Raw genomic sequence first — 18,284 nt, 5'->3', positions numbered from 1 at the left:
AGCCAAGGTTAGTGCACTTGCACTTCTGGTGCTTACTTACAGCAGTTTAAATGTCTTAGAATTTCTTGTTTCTCAAATAGGTGTAATTTCTATGATTTATATATGTTTACCTTGTCTATATTACTTAATTTTGCTCATAAGATAGTGTCTCTCATAATCTTTTATGCGTGCCCATTTAAAGTTGGTGCTATAATGCACAAATTCTACTTGTCACAGCTGCAGGGGCAGTGGTTGTGTAGGACGGGACAGTGTACTTCAGCTGTATCCACACATATAAATTACAGGACATTTAAAGGAGCACTTGTTGTAGGTTTAGTGACCTACCTAATCCAGTGAGATATTTCACTTAGCAGTTCAAAGCCGCAGCAGACATCACAAAATAATTCTACTAAGTCTGTTGTTGGTGGTTGTTAGAGGTTGCGGAGTATGGAAACAGGACTGTGTTTTTTCTCTGCACTGGAAGCCCCTTTATATCTAGCGCTTCACAGCCCATTCATATATATGTGCATTAATTGCTTATCCTATTAAATACTATTTATGTATGGACGACATATTTTCAAAAGGGACAGTTTTGCATTACATTTGTTTAAGGTGTTTCTAATACAACATATGTTTTTAAGTTTGAAAAGCAGAAGCATCAACTGCTGATCAGAGATCGAGTATTTTTGGTATTTACACAAGTATTTACACTAATTTGAGCTATTGGTATTGTAAATGCCAATGCGTTTTATTTATGTTTCTTTTTTAAAAACAGGGATAAAAGGCATTGTCATTTACAATGCCAGAGTTTAAGCTATTGGCATTGTAATTGACAATGCCATTTATTTATCTGTTTTCAAAACCAACACATGGATGAAGGGTTTGTCATTTACAATGCCAATGGCTCAAACTTTTGCAAATGCGAGACCTATTGCATTGCAAATGCTTGGTTTTAGTCTGGCTATGTTTTCAAGGTGGACGCATGACTGTATTGTGTTTGTGATCAGCGGTGCATTGTCCAGTGCAAAGCTGTCTCTCAGGAGGAAACGTCCTAGGGCCAGCCATAGCTGCAGAGAGTCTGTGATGTCATCAGAGAATGTAGGGCTGGTTTGCTGATTACAATTTGATTTAAAATTCATATTTCAGGCCTATTCCATGTTAGTTATGGGGGGGTTGCATGTGCCTGATCTATTTCCCTAATTCGGTTATGTTAGTGTGGTGCTTTGTGGTGAGTAATCACAACTTTAAAGGCGAACCAGCTGGATCACAAACTACGAGGTATTGATAAAAGATAAAAGACAGAATGAATGAAGGAATGAATGTTGTGACTGTCAGAGCCACCTCGTGTCATAGTGTATTGACATTAAGATCAGTAGTCAGTCCCTTTGACCCTACCCATGGAAATAGTATCTTTTAGGAAAGTTGGGCTGCACTCAGATAGGGTTAATTTCTTGGAAAAAAGTCTATTATTTGTCTTTAGGGATACTGACAATCATAACTTTGAAGATTGCCCAACCAGACTCTTAGGTTCTCATTTTGAGATCCTAGTTTTTCTTCTTGGGTACTCTGACCCCTGTCCTCCTCCCGAGTTACTGATACTGTGGGTAAGTAAATCCGAGGAATGGAGTTATTATGAGATTACAAGAGGAATGAGGACTTACAGGGGGAAACCACGCCTAGGTCCCCTAGTAATTTCTCTTTTCTTCCAAGAGTTTAATGCAGAGATTTCATTTGCTTCTAGTCCCTGGGTGAAACAAAACAATTATTACGAATTTTCTCATTTCAATAGGGCAGTGACTGCAGTTATCAGTCCCATTGGAATTAAAAGGGACCTCATAACACGGCCTTTACTCCTATAATTTACTAATGAACTCCTATTGGGGATTTCATTCACTTGGATAATCGTATGAGTGAACTCAAATGCAGGCAGGGCTGGAAGCTGTCCTTATTGGTTTTTGTAATTAATTAGCCCTTTCTCGGACTTGGGAAATGAGCTTTGATAAAAGAACCCTAAAGGTAGCTACACAATGGGTACTCTAATGTTGAAGTGTTTGCTGGAAATCATTTTTCTACAGACACAGCGGACAACAAATCATTTGTAATGGAGGGTGAAATTCTGAGCTTTTTACAAAAGGGAGAGAGTAAAATTTGCCATATGGAAGGAACTCCCTGTCGCTAAGCGCTATCACTAGGTTTTGAAACAACAGGGTTTGTCTTGGTCTACAGTTCTTTAGTGACATTTTAAGGCATGGCCAATTGGCCAGGGGTCCATCTCTTGAGGGCCAACCTAATAAAGTGATCAGGGTAGTCGGGGGACTGTCTCTCTTTCTCTTCCTCTATCTCAACTTTTCTCGGGTATTTCTGCCTTGCCCCCCTCCTGACTTTCTCGACCACTCTCTAATTTTCTATCTGCCTCTCTCTGCACCCTTTCTATCTCTCATTCTTTTATATATCTCTAACTTATTAAACCCCTTTTCTCTTTCTACTTCTGTCTACCTCCCTCTAATTTACCGTCCCTCCTTTGTCTGCCTTGCCCTTCTCTAACGTTTCCCTCTCTTTCTGCTTTATCAACCGTAACCTCACCCTTCTTCCTTTTTTTTCACTGCTTGAGGTCTCAAGTTTCCTCAGGTGCTGGCTACAAACCTTTCTCCTGCCGCCCTATCTCCGGATGCCTCTACCTTACCTTTCTCACTACCTCACTCCTTTCTTGCTACCTTTCTTTTTCTGCTACTTTTACTCTGTCATTATCGCTCTCTCTCTTTCTCACCCTCCCTCTCTCTTCCCCATATGTATTTAAACTGATACTCTTTACCTCATGGTACCTCACAACCTTGACCGCTCTATATATTAGACTCTTTCTCTCCCACTTTATCAACCTAACCTGGCCTCTTTCTCATTTATCTCTTATATCTCTACAACTTATCTCTCTTTTTACCCTTCACCCATTTCTCTTAAGCATCCTCACTGCCTCGCTAGTCTCTTTACATGAACTGTCTTTCTATACCTGACTTCTTATGTTGTCGCTCTTGCTACTACACTACTATCTACCTCACACCTCTGTACATCTCACCACCTCACCAATCCACCTCAGTAACTCACCTCTTGTCTACCTTACCTCTCTCTACACCCCACCCCTCGCTGTACCCAACCCTTCACTCTCTCTACATTGACGTCTCCCTATTTCTAACTTTCTGTACTTCTTTACCTTACACCTAGGGCTTGATTCTGATGCGAGTTGGAAAGCTTCCTGACCGAATCGGTTTGGAAATGGTTTCCAAACCACTCGGATCGGGAGAGTCCGACCGACGGAGTACGATGCATCCGGAAACTTCCAGATATGATTTGGTTGGACTCCCATTGACTTCAATGGGAGCATATGTTCCTAACTGCATCATAATTGGACCCTGGGTCGGGAAGACAAATTCGCAATCCGATTTGGAAGGAGCAAATGCCATTAGGAGGCCTTCCTAACCGCATCAGAATCAGGCCCTAGGTAGGAATGCTTTCCTAACCGCATCAGAATCAGGCCCTAAATGTTTTGCTATCTCTACCTCCCTTTCTCTACCAGCCTATTTATTGAGCTCTCTGTATCTTTCTGGCGTTCACTCTCTCTTTCCTACCTGTGTAACTCATCACTGTGCATACCTTCCTTCTCCCTCTTCTTCACCTCTCTTGCCATAGCATTCTCCGTTCATCTGTCCTTCTCCTCTCTCGTAACCCCTACCATTTCTCTTACTACAGAGAGCTGGGGGTCACTGTCTAGCTAGAGTAATGAACATATAGTAAGATCAGAGGACAAACAAGGCAGAGGAAGAAAATTCAAGTGAAAACTATCAGATGTCACCAGTCGAAATGTCGAAAGTCCTCAGGGCTAGCATTTTCCCTTTTGCAGCAGGGTGCTAGCAGTGAGGGGAATACAAATCGTGGTTGTGAATGTCCTTCTGTGAAAGGTACACTGACAAACACAATGTGGAGTTGTCTTATTTTAATATTAAGCACAAACTCTTTCCTTGTCTTCCCCACAATGGGAGAAATAGGCTGGCTAGTTGTTACAAAACAAAAAGAAAATTATATTTAAAAAAATGATTTTCAATTAATACTTACTGTAAGTTTTTTTTGATGCTATTTGGTTGGGTAACCAACGCTTTTGGTTATTTTTGCATTTGTGAAAGTTTAATGTACAATTCAATATTGTTTGGCAACCTGAGGGCTTGAATTACTGAAAACGGGTAACAAATGTAAAGTTACCGTGAACAGGAGACCCTAAGTATGTCTTGCCCAGGGCACCAAAATTCCCTAAAGGGCACTTCGGAACCAGGTGAGAAGGGCTAAAAAGAATATCATCCTTTAATTATTCATTTATTAAATATTTGTTACTTTTATTAGCTATGTACTAATCATTGTCTAAGAGCTGAGCTGACATATCCTGCTCAGTAACCTCTGGGGAGCTGAAAAGTGACAGACATAAAGACAATGTAGAATAAGACATATCATTATAGTCAAGGCTGCACTGCTGAACCACATGCCAGAGCAGAAAGGCATCTCCTTTATTTCGGGGACACATATGTTCACCTGCACAGTTCCCAAATAGAATGATATGCGCCCAAGCCTTGGTGTGAACAGTATTTCTTATAGATTGCCACACAGGTTTGATGAATTGTCTCTGTTCCGCGTGCATAGTGCTTAGAAAATGGGACAGAGTGGATATTTAGCTTCATTTTTTGCATGCTCCAGATATTCATCCTAAAGGAAATGGTTTTACAAAAAATATGTTTATCCACAAGGGAATAGGCAACATTTACAGAGAGTGCTAACAGTATTACAAAAGAGGTCTTAATTTGTTTTGGAACACCCGTCAAACATTTCACTCTGCTGGATTACCTTTGATAACTTCTTTAACTGTAGGAGTTGGTTTTAAAACTTAAATAATCCTTTCTTTGGTTGTTGAGTTGAAATGTTCACACTGCTGATCGTTAGCAGAGGGCATTAACATTTGCTCCAGTCCCTGGCTGTTGACAATTCAGTCTAGTGACCTCAAAAGCTGCAAAGGGTAAGAATAAGGCAAAAGCAATCTCTCTTCAATAATGTACTTTTTGGACTTAGAGTTTTCAAATTATAAATTTTTTATCAAGCTAAAGCAGTCAGAAACTTGACAACAGGAGTACACATGAGTGTTGCTGCAAACATGAAACTGTTTACCAGTCCTGGTGTAACTCTGTAAAACGAATGAGATGTGTTGGAAATGGACCTTTTTGCAGGGTCTCCTCCAGATTTTTGCATTCTGTTATTGAACCGGTTTTTGTTGGTGTTATGGCTCTGTCCACTTTTTCCCTGCTAACCAGTGGTAAAGTGCTTATGCTCTCTACCTGAAACATAGTTCAATTTGACATATATCTGATTGGTACATTTACAATACTTGTAAGTCCCTAGTAAATGATACTACATGTAGCCAGGGCCTGTAAATTAAATGTTACTAGTGGGCCTGTGACAGTCAATGCTCCACCCACTTTATTAACCTTTTTAAGGATGTTTCAGCCCTGGCACTGCAGCCTGTAATGCAATTTCTAAACTGCTCTTTTGACTTAGCAAAATAAACCTTTTACCAGGCCCAAATCTTCCTTTTTAATAATTTTGTGTCACTCTTCGGTAGGCTCCAAAGGTTAAAAAGCAGGACATATGCACTTAAGTTTACATGCCTTGGTGTTAAAAAAATCGCAATGTAATTTTTCTCTGCTCTAAGGCCTATCTCTCCCATTGATTAACACTGGGTACTTTATTATATTTAATAATTGATAACTTGTGATTAGGAGCAGATAGAGATATGCTGTTTACACTCAAATGAAATGTAATTTGTAATCCTTTTTTAAAAATATTTTATTTATAAAACAGTTGGCAGTACACAGGCAATCATCATAGTAATCAGTAATAGAAAACACAAGCCTGCCCTTTGTCCATCCCTAATTGCTGCTTCAAAAACGTTAATTGCAGCCTATACAGAGATCTCACACTTCATTATGATTATATTGTTGGTACTCCTGCTTGGAGCAAGCCCCTGTGTTACCTGTTGTGATGTAGTCTGAGCTTTAGAGCTTAGGGTGCTCTGTATTGTGTTCATAATATGATCCCCTGGTGGGGCCAATTACATGCAGTGTTCAACTATGAGGGCAATTTTGCATTGAAAGAGGACATCAACCCATTTTGTAACATGTAGCAAGGGAATGTCTCTTAGCAAAAGTTCTTCAGGCGTATTTTCACAAATGAGAGGCTTCAGATCTGCCCCAGACAATAATTTATAAGGCCTCTCTGCTCTCAGAAATCAAACAAATCAACTCGTCCCAGTCAGCCCTCTTTGTTAAAAAAAATAAATACCACGCAACATGAACTAGTACAGCTCTCTCCTGCTTTCTGCTATAAATACACATTTTACAAAAAGGCCTGAAGATCCCTAGCAGCAAGTAGTTGCAGCTACATGCTAATTGGGAAGGACTGGCATCTGCTGGATTGTTAAAGAGTTTACAAGTGTCATTGATATCTCCCGCCTGCCTGTGTCCTATGAGAAAAGGGCACTTTTTGCGTGGTCAACCTCACTGATTTGATTGCTTATTTTTACACTTGGCACACTTACGCACTGCTGTCTGGTGCCCAGTGTATGTGCACTGACCCCTAAAATATGCAGAAAATGGCTAATCTCTGATTGGCTTTTTAAAATTCTCTATAAGGCTACAGAACTTAATATGCCATTCATTAACATGATAAAGGAAACCATGCCTACCAGCCTGACTTCTGCAGTGTAAAATTGCAGCGCAACCTGTTAAAATAACTGTATTAACACAATTAACTTTCACCCATGTGGACAAATGATCAATGAGAACTCAGAAGTACTTAGAGTTAGAAGGAAGTACATGAAAAAAAATAACTGTACTCACTGGTGTTTCGCTGGGGTGTAAGTGGGAAATACCTCTGATCCAGTCACAGAGCAGGAAATACCTCTGGTCCAGCCACAGTGAAAAACGGCAGAAGGTTGAAAGATGTTGGCACTAGATAGAACAAATTCGTGTTCCCATCCTCGTCGCCAATGAAATGATGATGAAACACACGATTGTAGATATCTGCTGTAGTTTAATAGGGAATAAGGAGAGCCGTTCCTGATGCAGTCTAGGCAGAGATAACAACTGCCACAACCAGCACAGTTAGAATATCAGATAAACTAACACTCTAACGGCCACATGCATCATTGCACCCGTTTGGGATTCCTAAATTGCGAAAATTAAGGAATCGCAATTTAGAAATCGCAAAATTCGCTTTTTTTTTGCGATTCGGTATCTTTCCTTAATTGCGATTCACAATTTGCTAATCGCAATTAAGGAAAACCCTTCCCATTGATTCCTATGGGCCAAAATGCCCATAGGAATGAATGGGAAGGCATTCACATTTTGCGAATTTCAAATTGCGATTCGCAAAATGTGAATGCAATTTCAAGGGTGCAGGGGGGGGTCCAAAGAACCCCTCCCTGCACCCCTGAAATGTAACTTTAAATGCAATTTACACACACACATGCCCCAAGGGCATGTGTGTGTGTGTAAATTAAAACTTTCAAAAATGCAATTTGTGCATATTTGAAAGTTTTCTGTAAATTAGCATGAAGGTCAACTTCATGCTAATTTACCACTTCCAAATTGCGAATTCGCAATTAAAAAATGATCATGCATTGCATTTAAGAAATCTAAAATTGCGATTTCTTAAATGCAATCGCAATTTTAGAAATCGCAACATGGTTGTGATTCCTAAAATTGCGAAATGCATGATGCATTCCAAATTAGTCAATTACATTCGCAAACGGCCGAAAATTGCGATTCGCACCGTTTGCAAATGCAATTGACTTTGATGCATGTGGGCATAGATGACATCAAGTAATTCCAACATGCCCTTGACTGTATCACATCACCACAGTTTCTTTGTCAACACCTAATGGTTCTAGGATGCTTTTGTTGAAACCTGCATAAGGAGTATTTCCTCTGGAACTGAAGGCTTGATATGCAGTTTGAAAGTCTCCTGTTAAGTAGGGTACCAGATATTGTCCACACCGATCCCGGCCACGTGGCCGCCCGACTTATACACTCAAAATTATTAAAGAAAGAATCGGGATCTTATCCACCCATGTACCTCTGCATGACCACCAAAGGGAGGGCTGTATGACTTCTTTGCTGTATCACAACATCAGCTAATTTTCCAATTGCAGTGTCCTGTGATTGGGCCACCTTATCTATCCAATCTGCCGGAGTTTGGATGGCTTTTTGAAAAGATTCTCAGTCTTCAGTGGCTACCACCATGAATTTCTCCAGAATTATTCCTAGTAGCAGTCATTTGAGCCGCAAATGGCGCCATTTCCTCCGATCCCACTTCGGACATCACTTTGTGGAGGGAGAGTCAGAAACAAGGCTTAGGAGACATCTCTAGTTTGTGTATGATGGCTTTTAATGAGTACACAGCGATACAAAAGGGGATGATGGACGGAGCGTTCAAGCAAATCAAACACTCACCCCCAGTCAACTGATCTGGGTTTAATCCATCACCATTCTTTAGCCCACTCAGCCACCCCAGTTCCCCTTTTGTATCGCTTTGTTCGCCCTAAGTGTGGCAGGGTATGCTCAGACGTGAGTCCCTTGCTCACTTGGCCACTGGATTCAAGATAGCCTGGCTGATGAGGATTATGAATCCGAAACCGGTCCCAGGATGCTTGTTTCCGGTCCCAGGATGCTTGTTTCCGGTCCAGGGAAGACATGGTTTGGCAGTTCGGGCTGGACTGTTCCCATGAGGCACAGGGTCAGACTGATTTGCATATAGCCATGTCTGAACTGGGGTGGCCGAGTGAGCTAAAGAATGGTGATGGATTAAACCCAGATCAGTTGACTGGGGGTGAGTGTTTGATTTGCTCAAACGCTCCGTCCATCATCCCCTTTTGTATCGCTTTTAATGAGTACACCCCAGTCACACATAATTGTCTTGGCCCTCAAGTACCAAGTAAACTAAGCGTCCCAACCAAATACTCCTTCCTCAGGTTAAGTAACACTCTCCCTCTGCAGACCGTTAAGCTTTGTGGTAGCATCTTCTCTAACAACCTCTTTTCTTTCTTCTTAGGTCCAGTAACATATCGCCAACAACGCCCCTCGAAAAACAGGAGGATACCCAGGTAAATCTTGTATAAAAAGAATAATTAGCCAGAAGCTTTGAAAAGTAGGGATGGTCCTTTTGTGCCTCACAATGATCCAAAGCCCTATTTCTGTCATGTGCCGTGCTCCTGTCACCAATGTGCATTGCCCCTTCGTTTCTTTTTAGCTTTCCCTTGGAGCGCTTTAGGTCAGCATAGCCCACTTTACTTCCCTAGTTCTCATCAAGATGGTGCCTATCCCCCCCACACGTGATCTAACATAGGGAGTAAAGCTCATCAGAACTAGCCTGTCACCAATGGATCCCTAGAGAAAATCCACACCGTGGCCATCTCAGTATTTAAAGCAGAGGATTAGTGTAGCAAATACATAATTATCATAACATAGGCCATCCCATGACCCCCGCCTTTGTACCCAATGGTGCTCAGTTCCTGTTCACTCACCCCGATAGCCACAACTCTGCTGAGTTGTGGCGGGCATGTCAGCATTGGCCGGCAGCAAAAACTAGACTTCTGACAAGGCCTCTTCCTCCTCCACCTCCTAGCTCCTTTCGTTCACAAGTCTCTCTCCAGATGGTGCTTGGGTTTCTCCTTCTTAGGCCCCACTAGTTGGTTTTCCTTTCCGAGTCTGATATCCTGCAGGGTCTCCTCGCGTCCCATTTGATGGTCCGGCGTCTTTACTTCGTCCTTCCTGTCTCCCTTGTGGTTCCAAATTTCAGTGTGCTCTTTCTGCGTCTTTTGCCCGTCTTTTCTCCTCTTGGCTTCCCCCTTTCCTTTTGTGTGCAGTAGACCTTGTTAGTGTTTTATGTTTTGTTTGTCTTCGTCCCTTCCCCTCCTATTTATTCTAGCGCTGGTCTTTTGTTTATTTCCAGGTTTTCTAACTGGTGGGAGCTCCCTTCATAGAATCTTCATTCAGGCGACAAGGTAATTATGGGAACCAGTCTTTGGCCCCCTCACAACAATGACATCTTTTGTTTGGGGAAATTGTTTATTCGCTCACAACGCAAAGCTGATGTTTTAGAGAAAAACGTTACTATTTCCTTAAAAGTCAAGCTAGTTTTTGAGGAAAAGTTAGCTTATTTAGCGAAATCTAAAATCTTGCATTTGGGGCCATGATGTGCATATTTTAAGAAACTGGAAATCTGGGGTAGATTTATTTACATTGCATGCAGTGCAGGACAGCAAGCAAAGTTTCTGCGCTGTGCTGCACTGCACTGTGCTGCGTTGCGTAAAAAGGAGAAAACCGAAATGCTGCATATCTTCTAAGGAACGGCACATTTCTGCTGTCTGCTGGTGGTGGCTTTGTGCTGCCTAGTGCCAATGCAATCATCTTTACACCAAGGTGCAAGGGGGCCTGCATTACAGGCAGGCTTGTTTTTGTGCAGGGAGGGATACCTTCCTGCACAAAACAATCCTTAAAGGTATGTTTCTTTTTCTGTGCATGCTGCAGAATGCAGCACCCATGGAAATAGGGAGTAACAAGAGGACATTTCTCCTCTTTACGCCAAGTTCAGGGAGGCGTAGCATTTTGTTGAATTCCCGGGTTTACTCACCTTAATATATCTGGGAAATGCACCAGGGCTGTCCCCCAAAGTGACTCTACCCCGACACAAAACCTTAATAAGTCTGTCTCCTGGTGTTTGAGGAACAAATGTGAGCATTTCCATAACATATTTGAATTTGACGTTTGAATGATAATGTATCCTGAATTGCAACCTTTCTTGATGATGATATTTACTTAGTGTCAGAAGACACTTAGGGGCCCATTTTGATGGCGGGCGGGTGCATCATGCATTAATAACATTGCGGCGGGCGGTATTCACACCAGCACCCGCCGCAATGCTATTAATGCTTGTGATGCATTTGCATAATCAAAGCGGCAGGCAATGCAAATGTAGGGGGGTACCACAGGTACCCCCCCCGTGTGCACCCCCATACTGTCCTTCACTCTGGGGGCCCACAGGGAGCCCCCAGAGTGAAGTCCGCATGCCTTTCTGCCGCCACGCAAAGGCATTGTAAATTGGGCATCATAATATGGCTGCCGGTGTCTAATAGACACCGCCACCATATTATTCCTCTTCCGCTCCGGCCGCAAGGCGACCGGGGCGGAAAAGCGGCGGACGGTCTTTCCGTCCACCGAGGTCCCCCCCGCCATACTAATATGGTGGGGGGGGGGGGAAACTAGAGATGATGGCGGGCGGATTGCAATCGCCCGCAATCATAATGGGCCCCTTACTGTCTTGGCTATTATTTCATAATATGTACAATGATTTCATTGTCTATATCAATATAGCTCCACTTATCATCACTATGACTGCTTTAGGATGGAGCCCGCAAGGATGATATAACACAGGAAATCGGAAGCAGTGTGAACTTCTAAGGTTTTCTAAGTATTTGACATACGTCTAACCTGAGGTATACCTCGGCCGTCTGCGGCCTAGACTGGTGAGATAGGAGTATTTTTTAATGTACCCAACCGGTATACAACGTTTACAACACGCCCGTTACAACGAAGTACCATTACCACGCGGTTATAACAACGAAAGTTGTTACAACGCATTGCGCTGGGGGGCGCTCAAGGATAAAAAATCATTTAATTTACTATCCCAACACCTTCCCTACTATCCACGGGGACTGGTGTTGGAATAGTAAATTATATTTTTTAAATTTGCGCCCCCCCCAACGCAAGTCGTTGTAACGACTTGCGTTGTTACAACCGCGTGGTAATGGTACGCGTTGTAACAGTGTGCGTGGTAGTGACATACATCCTACCCAACCTGCCCATTCCAAATAGATTCTTAGTCTTGGTAGGAGAACCTTAAATGGCAGGCTAGAGAAATTAAATGAAGTACAAAGTAGAGGTGAAGAAATATGCTATGTACAGCTTGAGAAATTATAGGAGGTAGTGTTAAATAGAAAACTCAACATTTCTGACTTGCATTTAAAACCTTTGCCTTTTAGAACCTCTGTGGAGGTCAGGCTCGCTTGGCACACCATGAAAATGTTGGACTTTTTTATGAGTGTCACTTCATAGCTACTTTTAACACCAGTGAGTTTTAGCACATGTGTTTTAAAAAAATGCACTTTGTGATGCAGCATATAACCTGGAGGATGCCATAACACCAGCAACTGCACGCCAAGGGACCTCTCGAATTGAACACAGTTGAATAATAAGAGCATTTGTTGAAAAGGTGGCCTGCCCTGAAGAAATCCACAATTTCCCCCAAGAGTTTAGGGCCATATGTATCAAGCAAATTCGCATTCGCAAAGGCCGAAATTCTGCGAATTTCGGCCTTTGCGAATGTGAATTTGCTAAATGGAATGTATTAAGAAAAATTTGGTGCAAAATAAGGAATTGCAAAATTTGCGATTCCTTATTTTGCAATTGCATTTAAGGAATCGCAAATTTTGCGATTCCTTAAATGCAATGTATGTAGCAAAAAAAAATAGCAAAATGACCTTAAGGAATCGCAAATTACCACCAACTGGTTGTTGCAAATTCCTTGAAAAATGCACATTTTTGCATTTTTCAAAGTGCCATGTGACGCACATACATGCCCTTAGGGCATGTATGTGCGCCACATGTGCACCCATGCATATTTTAGGGGTGCAACAGGGTGTCCTTTGGACACCCCTGCAGCCTTGAAATTATTCTCAATTTGCGATTCGCAAATTGCGAATCGCAAATTGTGAATAACTTCCCATTCATTCCTATGGGCCTCCTGGCCCATAGAAATGGGAAAGTATTCCTTAATTGCGATTCGCAATTTGCTAATCGCAATTAAGGAATTTTAAGGAATCGCAAAAAAATGCGATTTTGAACATACATACCCATTTGCGATTCTCAAATAGCGATTTCTTAAAAATCGCTATTTGAGAATTGCAAATGGGTATCTTGATACATACGGCCCTTAGTTCTGAATAAGGAATCAAGGCGGTTCTTCCTAAGTCCAGAGAACCTGCAAGACCTTTGCATAATCACTCGGGCCAGCCCAGAACAGCTCGACCTCTTTCTTTCAGAGCTTTAAGGGAATAACCTTAAAGTCTCGGGTTCTTGTACATAAATACATTTTCCTAATGAAACTGTACCGTAGACACAGGCAAATGGGAATATTGGGACCACTGTCTTTCCTTCGCTTCTTTAAGCACTGATCAAGCATTCACTGTTCCACTGGGCAGGTAAACAACCGAGAGAGAGGGAAAACTCTGAGACAGACTCACACTTCTCCCAGGTACTCTTCTGGAACAAGCTGTCCTCATTGACTGGGAAGTAGGGAAACTTCTGAACACAATGGCTGAGCCCGAAAAACCCTTCCCCTTCCCAGTAACCTATTGGCGTACCTTACTCAAGACAAGGATGTACCCTGGGAGAACTATTACACAAGGCCAATGGGACCTATACACTGTGCAAAGGCGGTGAAAGGTCTCACAACAAATGTTAAGGAAATCATTAGAACAAGGAGGGTTGTAGAGATTGGTGGCATTCTTCAATCAAGAGGCACTCTCTTCTTTCTACTCATTTAAGTCTCATATTCCACTAGGGATATTGTTGATCTGTTCCTCACAGCTGCTTATTACTCACACCAAGGTGAGGAAGTAACTCCAAAATTATAATGTACAATTATTTACCTACTCTGGAGTGGATGATCCATCACTTTGTCTAGCAAAGTTATCCCATAAAAGAATCTAGACAAAAGGGTGGAAAGCTCACACAAATGGGTTCTCCCAATAATGGATTCAGATAGTGTGATCAAGAAATATTAACTCTCCTGGCAGGAAACTTAAAATATTGTGAGAAGAATATCCACCCTTCTGGCAGAGAGCTTTAAATATGGTGAGGATTCTGGTGTTGTCCTGGCCTAACATACTCCAAATAAACCCATCATATATTTTGCACCTACCAACAGAGGATGGCATGTTCACAATGTGTATTGTCAGCCAGGGCCAATAAATCAGGCTCTAAATCAAGAAATATATTTTCGCTGTTAACACCACTTCCAGTTCTGCCCAGCGCCCATTACGCAATAGCTTGGGCAGAAATGTTTAAACAGGGGACTTTGCAGCAATAAAACTTCTTACTCCTGCATAGCATTACTGAATGAGTGTATCCAATTATGTTACAGTAAAAACCATGCAAGACCAGGGTGTGGGAATTTGAAGGCATGGTTAGCCTTGAAAGTGTGTGAATGGAATAATCATGTCGGTTGGTGGCAATTCATAAACTCCTCTCTGACACTTTTCCCTTTTGCACCCTGGAAAAAGTAAGAGACTCATGCCTGCTAGGGACAACAGTAAATTCATTTTCATGGTGGGAGTGGGAAGAAATTACCTAAAATTCACTGTGGTGAAGGGGGAGTGGTGTCTCTATTGGGGAACATATTTTCCCTGGGTAGAAAAACAGGAAACCAATGCAATTGCACAAATGCACTAGCCGTCCACAATGTGGAATTATACTATGTATACACTATTCCGCATGACGAAAATGCCAATGCCAATAAAAGCATTGGCAAAGCCAATAGGTTTGGCTTTGGCAAGCATAAAAACATGTGCAACATTAAAAAGAAAAATGCACGAAAATAAGGAAACGTTCCAGATATTGGGGGACACAAGCCCTGACACTGAAGTGCCCTTCTTTTCAGGTGGCTGTGCACATGGCATCACTCACAGTGCAAAGCAGCCAACGGATGAAGTGCGCTGACCCTCTCTCACATGCCGGGTTTGGTGGGCAGAAGCAAATCTTGAATAACATTGAATGAGACCGTGAATTTTTATTATGAATGTTTTGGGGGAAACTGAGGCTGGCATTGCAGCTAAATCTCTCCCTAAGCAAGACCTAAAACAAGGCTTTCCTAGGTTTATGCCTAGAATATTGTGACGTGCACAGGATTCCCAGAGTAAGCTTGGAAAGTTTTTATTTTAATTCCAGAAAGTCATAGGTCTGCACCCAAGCAAGTAAAGTTACATTTCTGGTCCAGGTTTACGATATTCTTTATTAAAGAGGCCCTGAGTGCACAGTTTGTCTGCAGGCATGTTGTCAGTTGCATACTGGTTTGCTTCCCTCCAAAACAGTATTGCACATGCTATGAGTTGCTCACTGAAATGTTCACTCGCTAGCTGAAAACATATTAGTACACCATTTCTTCATGTTGCTCCTTTTGCATTTCTTTCTGTAGAGATTTTGCTGCAGATCTGTGTATCTGGCCTGTGATTTGCTTGAACACCCCTTCCTGGGGATGTTGTTGTGCTTACTGTATTGCATCTTTTAAGACGAACCAAAAAGTCATAGTAGTCACTATCGGGTTGTGGAAAGGTTTATTTAAATGTCCTTTTCGTGTTGCAGAATCCTGAAAAAAAGGAGACAGGAGGATGTGATGGCTAGATTAGGGTTGTTGGGATTAGGCTGCACCCACTGACTTCCATGCACACGTTCTATGATTCCCATCAACTGGAATAAAAAAGAGGGAATCGTGAGTCGATTTTGCTTTAAATTGATTATCACCTTGTATAACGGGCGTTTATCAAGTCTATTTTGTGAGCGCGTGCCGACGGATGAATAGCTGCAGCCTTTGATAAAATGCCTGCAGCATAATTTGTTTTATTTGGCTTCACCACCTGCCCTTCATATTTGCTGCTGTTGCAGCAATGTCATAATTCACAACTGTGATGTGGCCGTGATTTTCAGCAGACTGCACTCCAGTCTGCAAATCATACAATTCTGCCGTCTAGCCACATTGCAAGGGATAGATAGGGGCACACTGCCCCCTGGTGGAACAATAACAGCAAGAGAAAAACAACTGCCGTAACCTCAACCAGATGTAATGGATGGTTAATAAAACATAGACTCAGTGGTGTAAGTCACTTACAGTACAACGAGCTGTTGGTTTAGCTGTAGACAACACCTTTTGTTTGCCACTCTCTAGTGGTCTATCTTATACTACTAACTGAGAAAGAACACTAATGAATTCAAAATCTTCTCGTTGAAAATATACAATATAATTTAAAGAAAAAAGAACCTACACTGTGGTCCGCTGCGATCGTTTAAACTTTCATTATATACCATTAACAATATTTGACAGCGACAGATGTACTGAGGCTTGGATTGGAAACGCACAGCGCTGCGACACGAACCATGTTTCAGGTTTTGCTGCCTTTACTGATCCGTAACAAGGTACAATGGTAATTCATAAGCAGTGCGTCTCAAGTTATGCGGCCATTGCGTTTTCTGCATAAACCTCATCCCCCATTGCTGCATAATATCTAGATTTTAACAAAAAAATTGTAACTAGGTTGTTAGAAATGGGTCTCTCGTTGACAGAGGTAAGTACCCTGTCCAAGTAGGGACCCCAATCCTAGTCAGTGTAAGTCATAACACAGTCGGAGAGGATTTGGTCTCATGCTAGAGCTGCTGACTTTGGAGCTGGGAAACTAAGGTTGGAGCCTCTGGTCGACTCCATATCCTGTGATTCTGGATAAATCACTCAATCTCCCTGTGCCTACCAAAAAAAAAAACAAATATTAATAATGAATGTGTCCTTATGTAACGTAACTGCTGCTCATGTAAAGCGCTCCAGTACCTTCGGGTCGAGTTCGCACTATATAAATCTGCAACCACAAAAAAAAATCCTAAATTATACTGTGCTCACCCTCTGGTAGCTTGGCACAGAGCAGGCAGGCTTAATTTGGAAGACTTTAACCTTCACTCAATCAATCAATCAATTAAGGTATTTGTATAGCGCGCTACTCACCCGGAAGGGTCTCAAGGCGTTGGGGGAGAGGGGTACGTCACTGCTCAAACAGCCAGGTCTTAAGCTGCTTCCTGAAGGAGAGGTGGTCTTGGGTCAGCCGAAGGTGGAAGGGGAGGGAGTTCCAAGTCTTGGTTCCAGGTAGGAGAAGGATCTTCCTCCGGCGGTGGCTCTGCGGATGCGTGGTACGGAGGCGAGGGCGTGGCTGGTCGATCGTAGCTGGCGGGTGGGCATGTAGAAGGTCAGGCGGTCGTTGAGGTACTTTGGGCCCAGGTCGTGGAGAGCCTTGTGTGCGTGGGTGAGGAGCCTGAACGTGATTCTCTTGCTGATGGGGAGCCAGTGCAGGTCTCTCAGGTGGCCGTAGATGTGGCTGTGTCGAGGGATGTCCAGGATGAGTCGTGCGGAGGCGTTCTGGATGCGTTGGAATCTTTTTTGAAGTTTGGCTGTGGTTCCGGCGTAGAGGGTGTTCCCGTAGTCCAGTTGGCTGGTGACGAGTGCCTGGGTGACGGTCTTCCTGGTTTCGGTGGGGATCCATCGGAAGATCTTGCGGAGCATGCGCATGGTGTTGAAGCACGATGAGAGACGGCGTTGACTTGTCTGGTCATCGAGAGGGAGGAGTCCAGGATGAAGCCGAGGTTGCGTTCGTGGTCCGTTGGTTTGGGAGTGGTGCCCAGGGCAGGGGGCCATCAGGAATCGTCCCAGGCGGAGGGCGATGATCCCAGGATGAGGACTTCCGTCTTGTCTGAGTTCAGTTTCAGGCGGCTGTTCTTCATCCACTCGGCGACGTCTTTCATCCCTTCGTGTAGACTGGCTCTGGCGGTGGCGGGGTCGTTGGTAAGGGAGAGGATCAGCTGGGTATCGTCGGCGTAGGAGATGATGTTGAGGTTGTGTTGGCATGCGATGGCTGCGAGGGGGCTCATGTAGACGTTGAAGAGGGTCGGGCTGAGTGATGATCCTTGTGGTACGCCGCAGATGACTTCGGTGGCCTCGGATCTGAACGGGGGAGGCGGACTCTCTGGGTTCTTCCGGCGAGGAACGAGATGATCCACTCCAGTGCCTTCTCTTGGATTCCGATGTTGCTGAGGCGCTGCACTAGGGTGCGGTGGCAGACAGTGTTGAACGCTGCGGAGAGGTCCAGGAGGATGAGGGCCGCTGTTTCCCCGTTCTCAAGCAGGGATCTGATGTCATCGGTGGCTGCGATCAGGGCGGTCTCAGTGCTGTGGTTGGCTCGGAAACCGGACTGTGAGGGGTCGAGGGATCCGTTCGTCTCAAGGAAGGCGGCGAGCTGTCTGTTGACGGTCTTCTTAATGACTTTGGCAGGAAAAGGGAGGAGCGAGATGGGGCGGAAGTTCTTGAGGTCGGTGGGGTCCGCTGTTGGTTTGTTCAGGAGGGCGCTG

At 43.3% G+C, this 18,284-nt stretch overlaps 1 long non-coding RNA gene across 2 annotated transcripts in view; it reads left to right on the top strand.

Annotated features, from left to right (window-relative positions):
• LOC144771574 (uncharacterized) overlaps positions 1-18,284 on the top strand; it is a 280,409-nt gene that overhangs the window by 65,349 nt on the left and 196,776 nt on the right. For both annotated transcript variants that reach the window (XR_013599359.1, XR_013599360.1), the window contains exons 2-3: positions 9,118-9,169; positions 10,018-10,069. This is a non-coding gene — a long non-coding RNA (uncharacterized LOC144771574). The remainder of the gene's footprint in view (positions 1-9,117; positions 9,170-10,017; positions 10,070-18,284) is intronic.

Source organism: Lissotriton helveticus, chromosome 8 (assembly GCF_964261635.1).
Source record: "Lissotriton helveticus chromosome 8, aLisHel1.1, whole genome shotgun sequence".
Lineage (NCBI taxonomy): Eukaryota > Metazoa > Chordata > Amphibia > Caudata > Salamandridae > Lissotriton > Lissotriton helveticus.
This window is presented reverse-complemented; position numbering and strand designations above follow the sequence as displayed.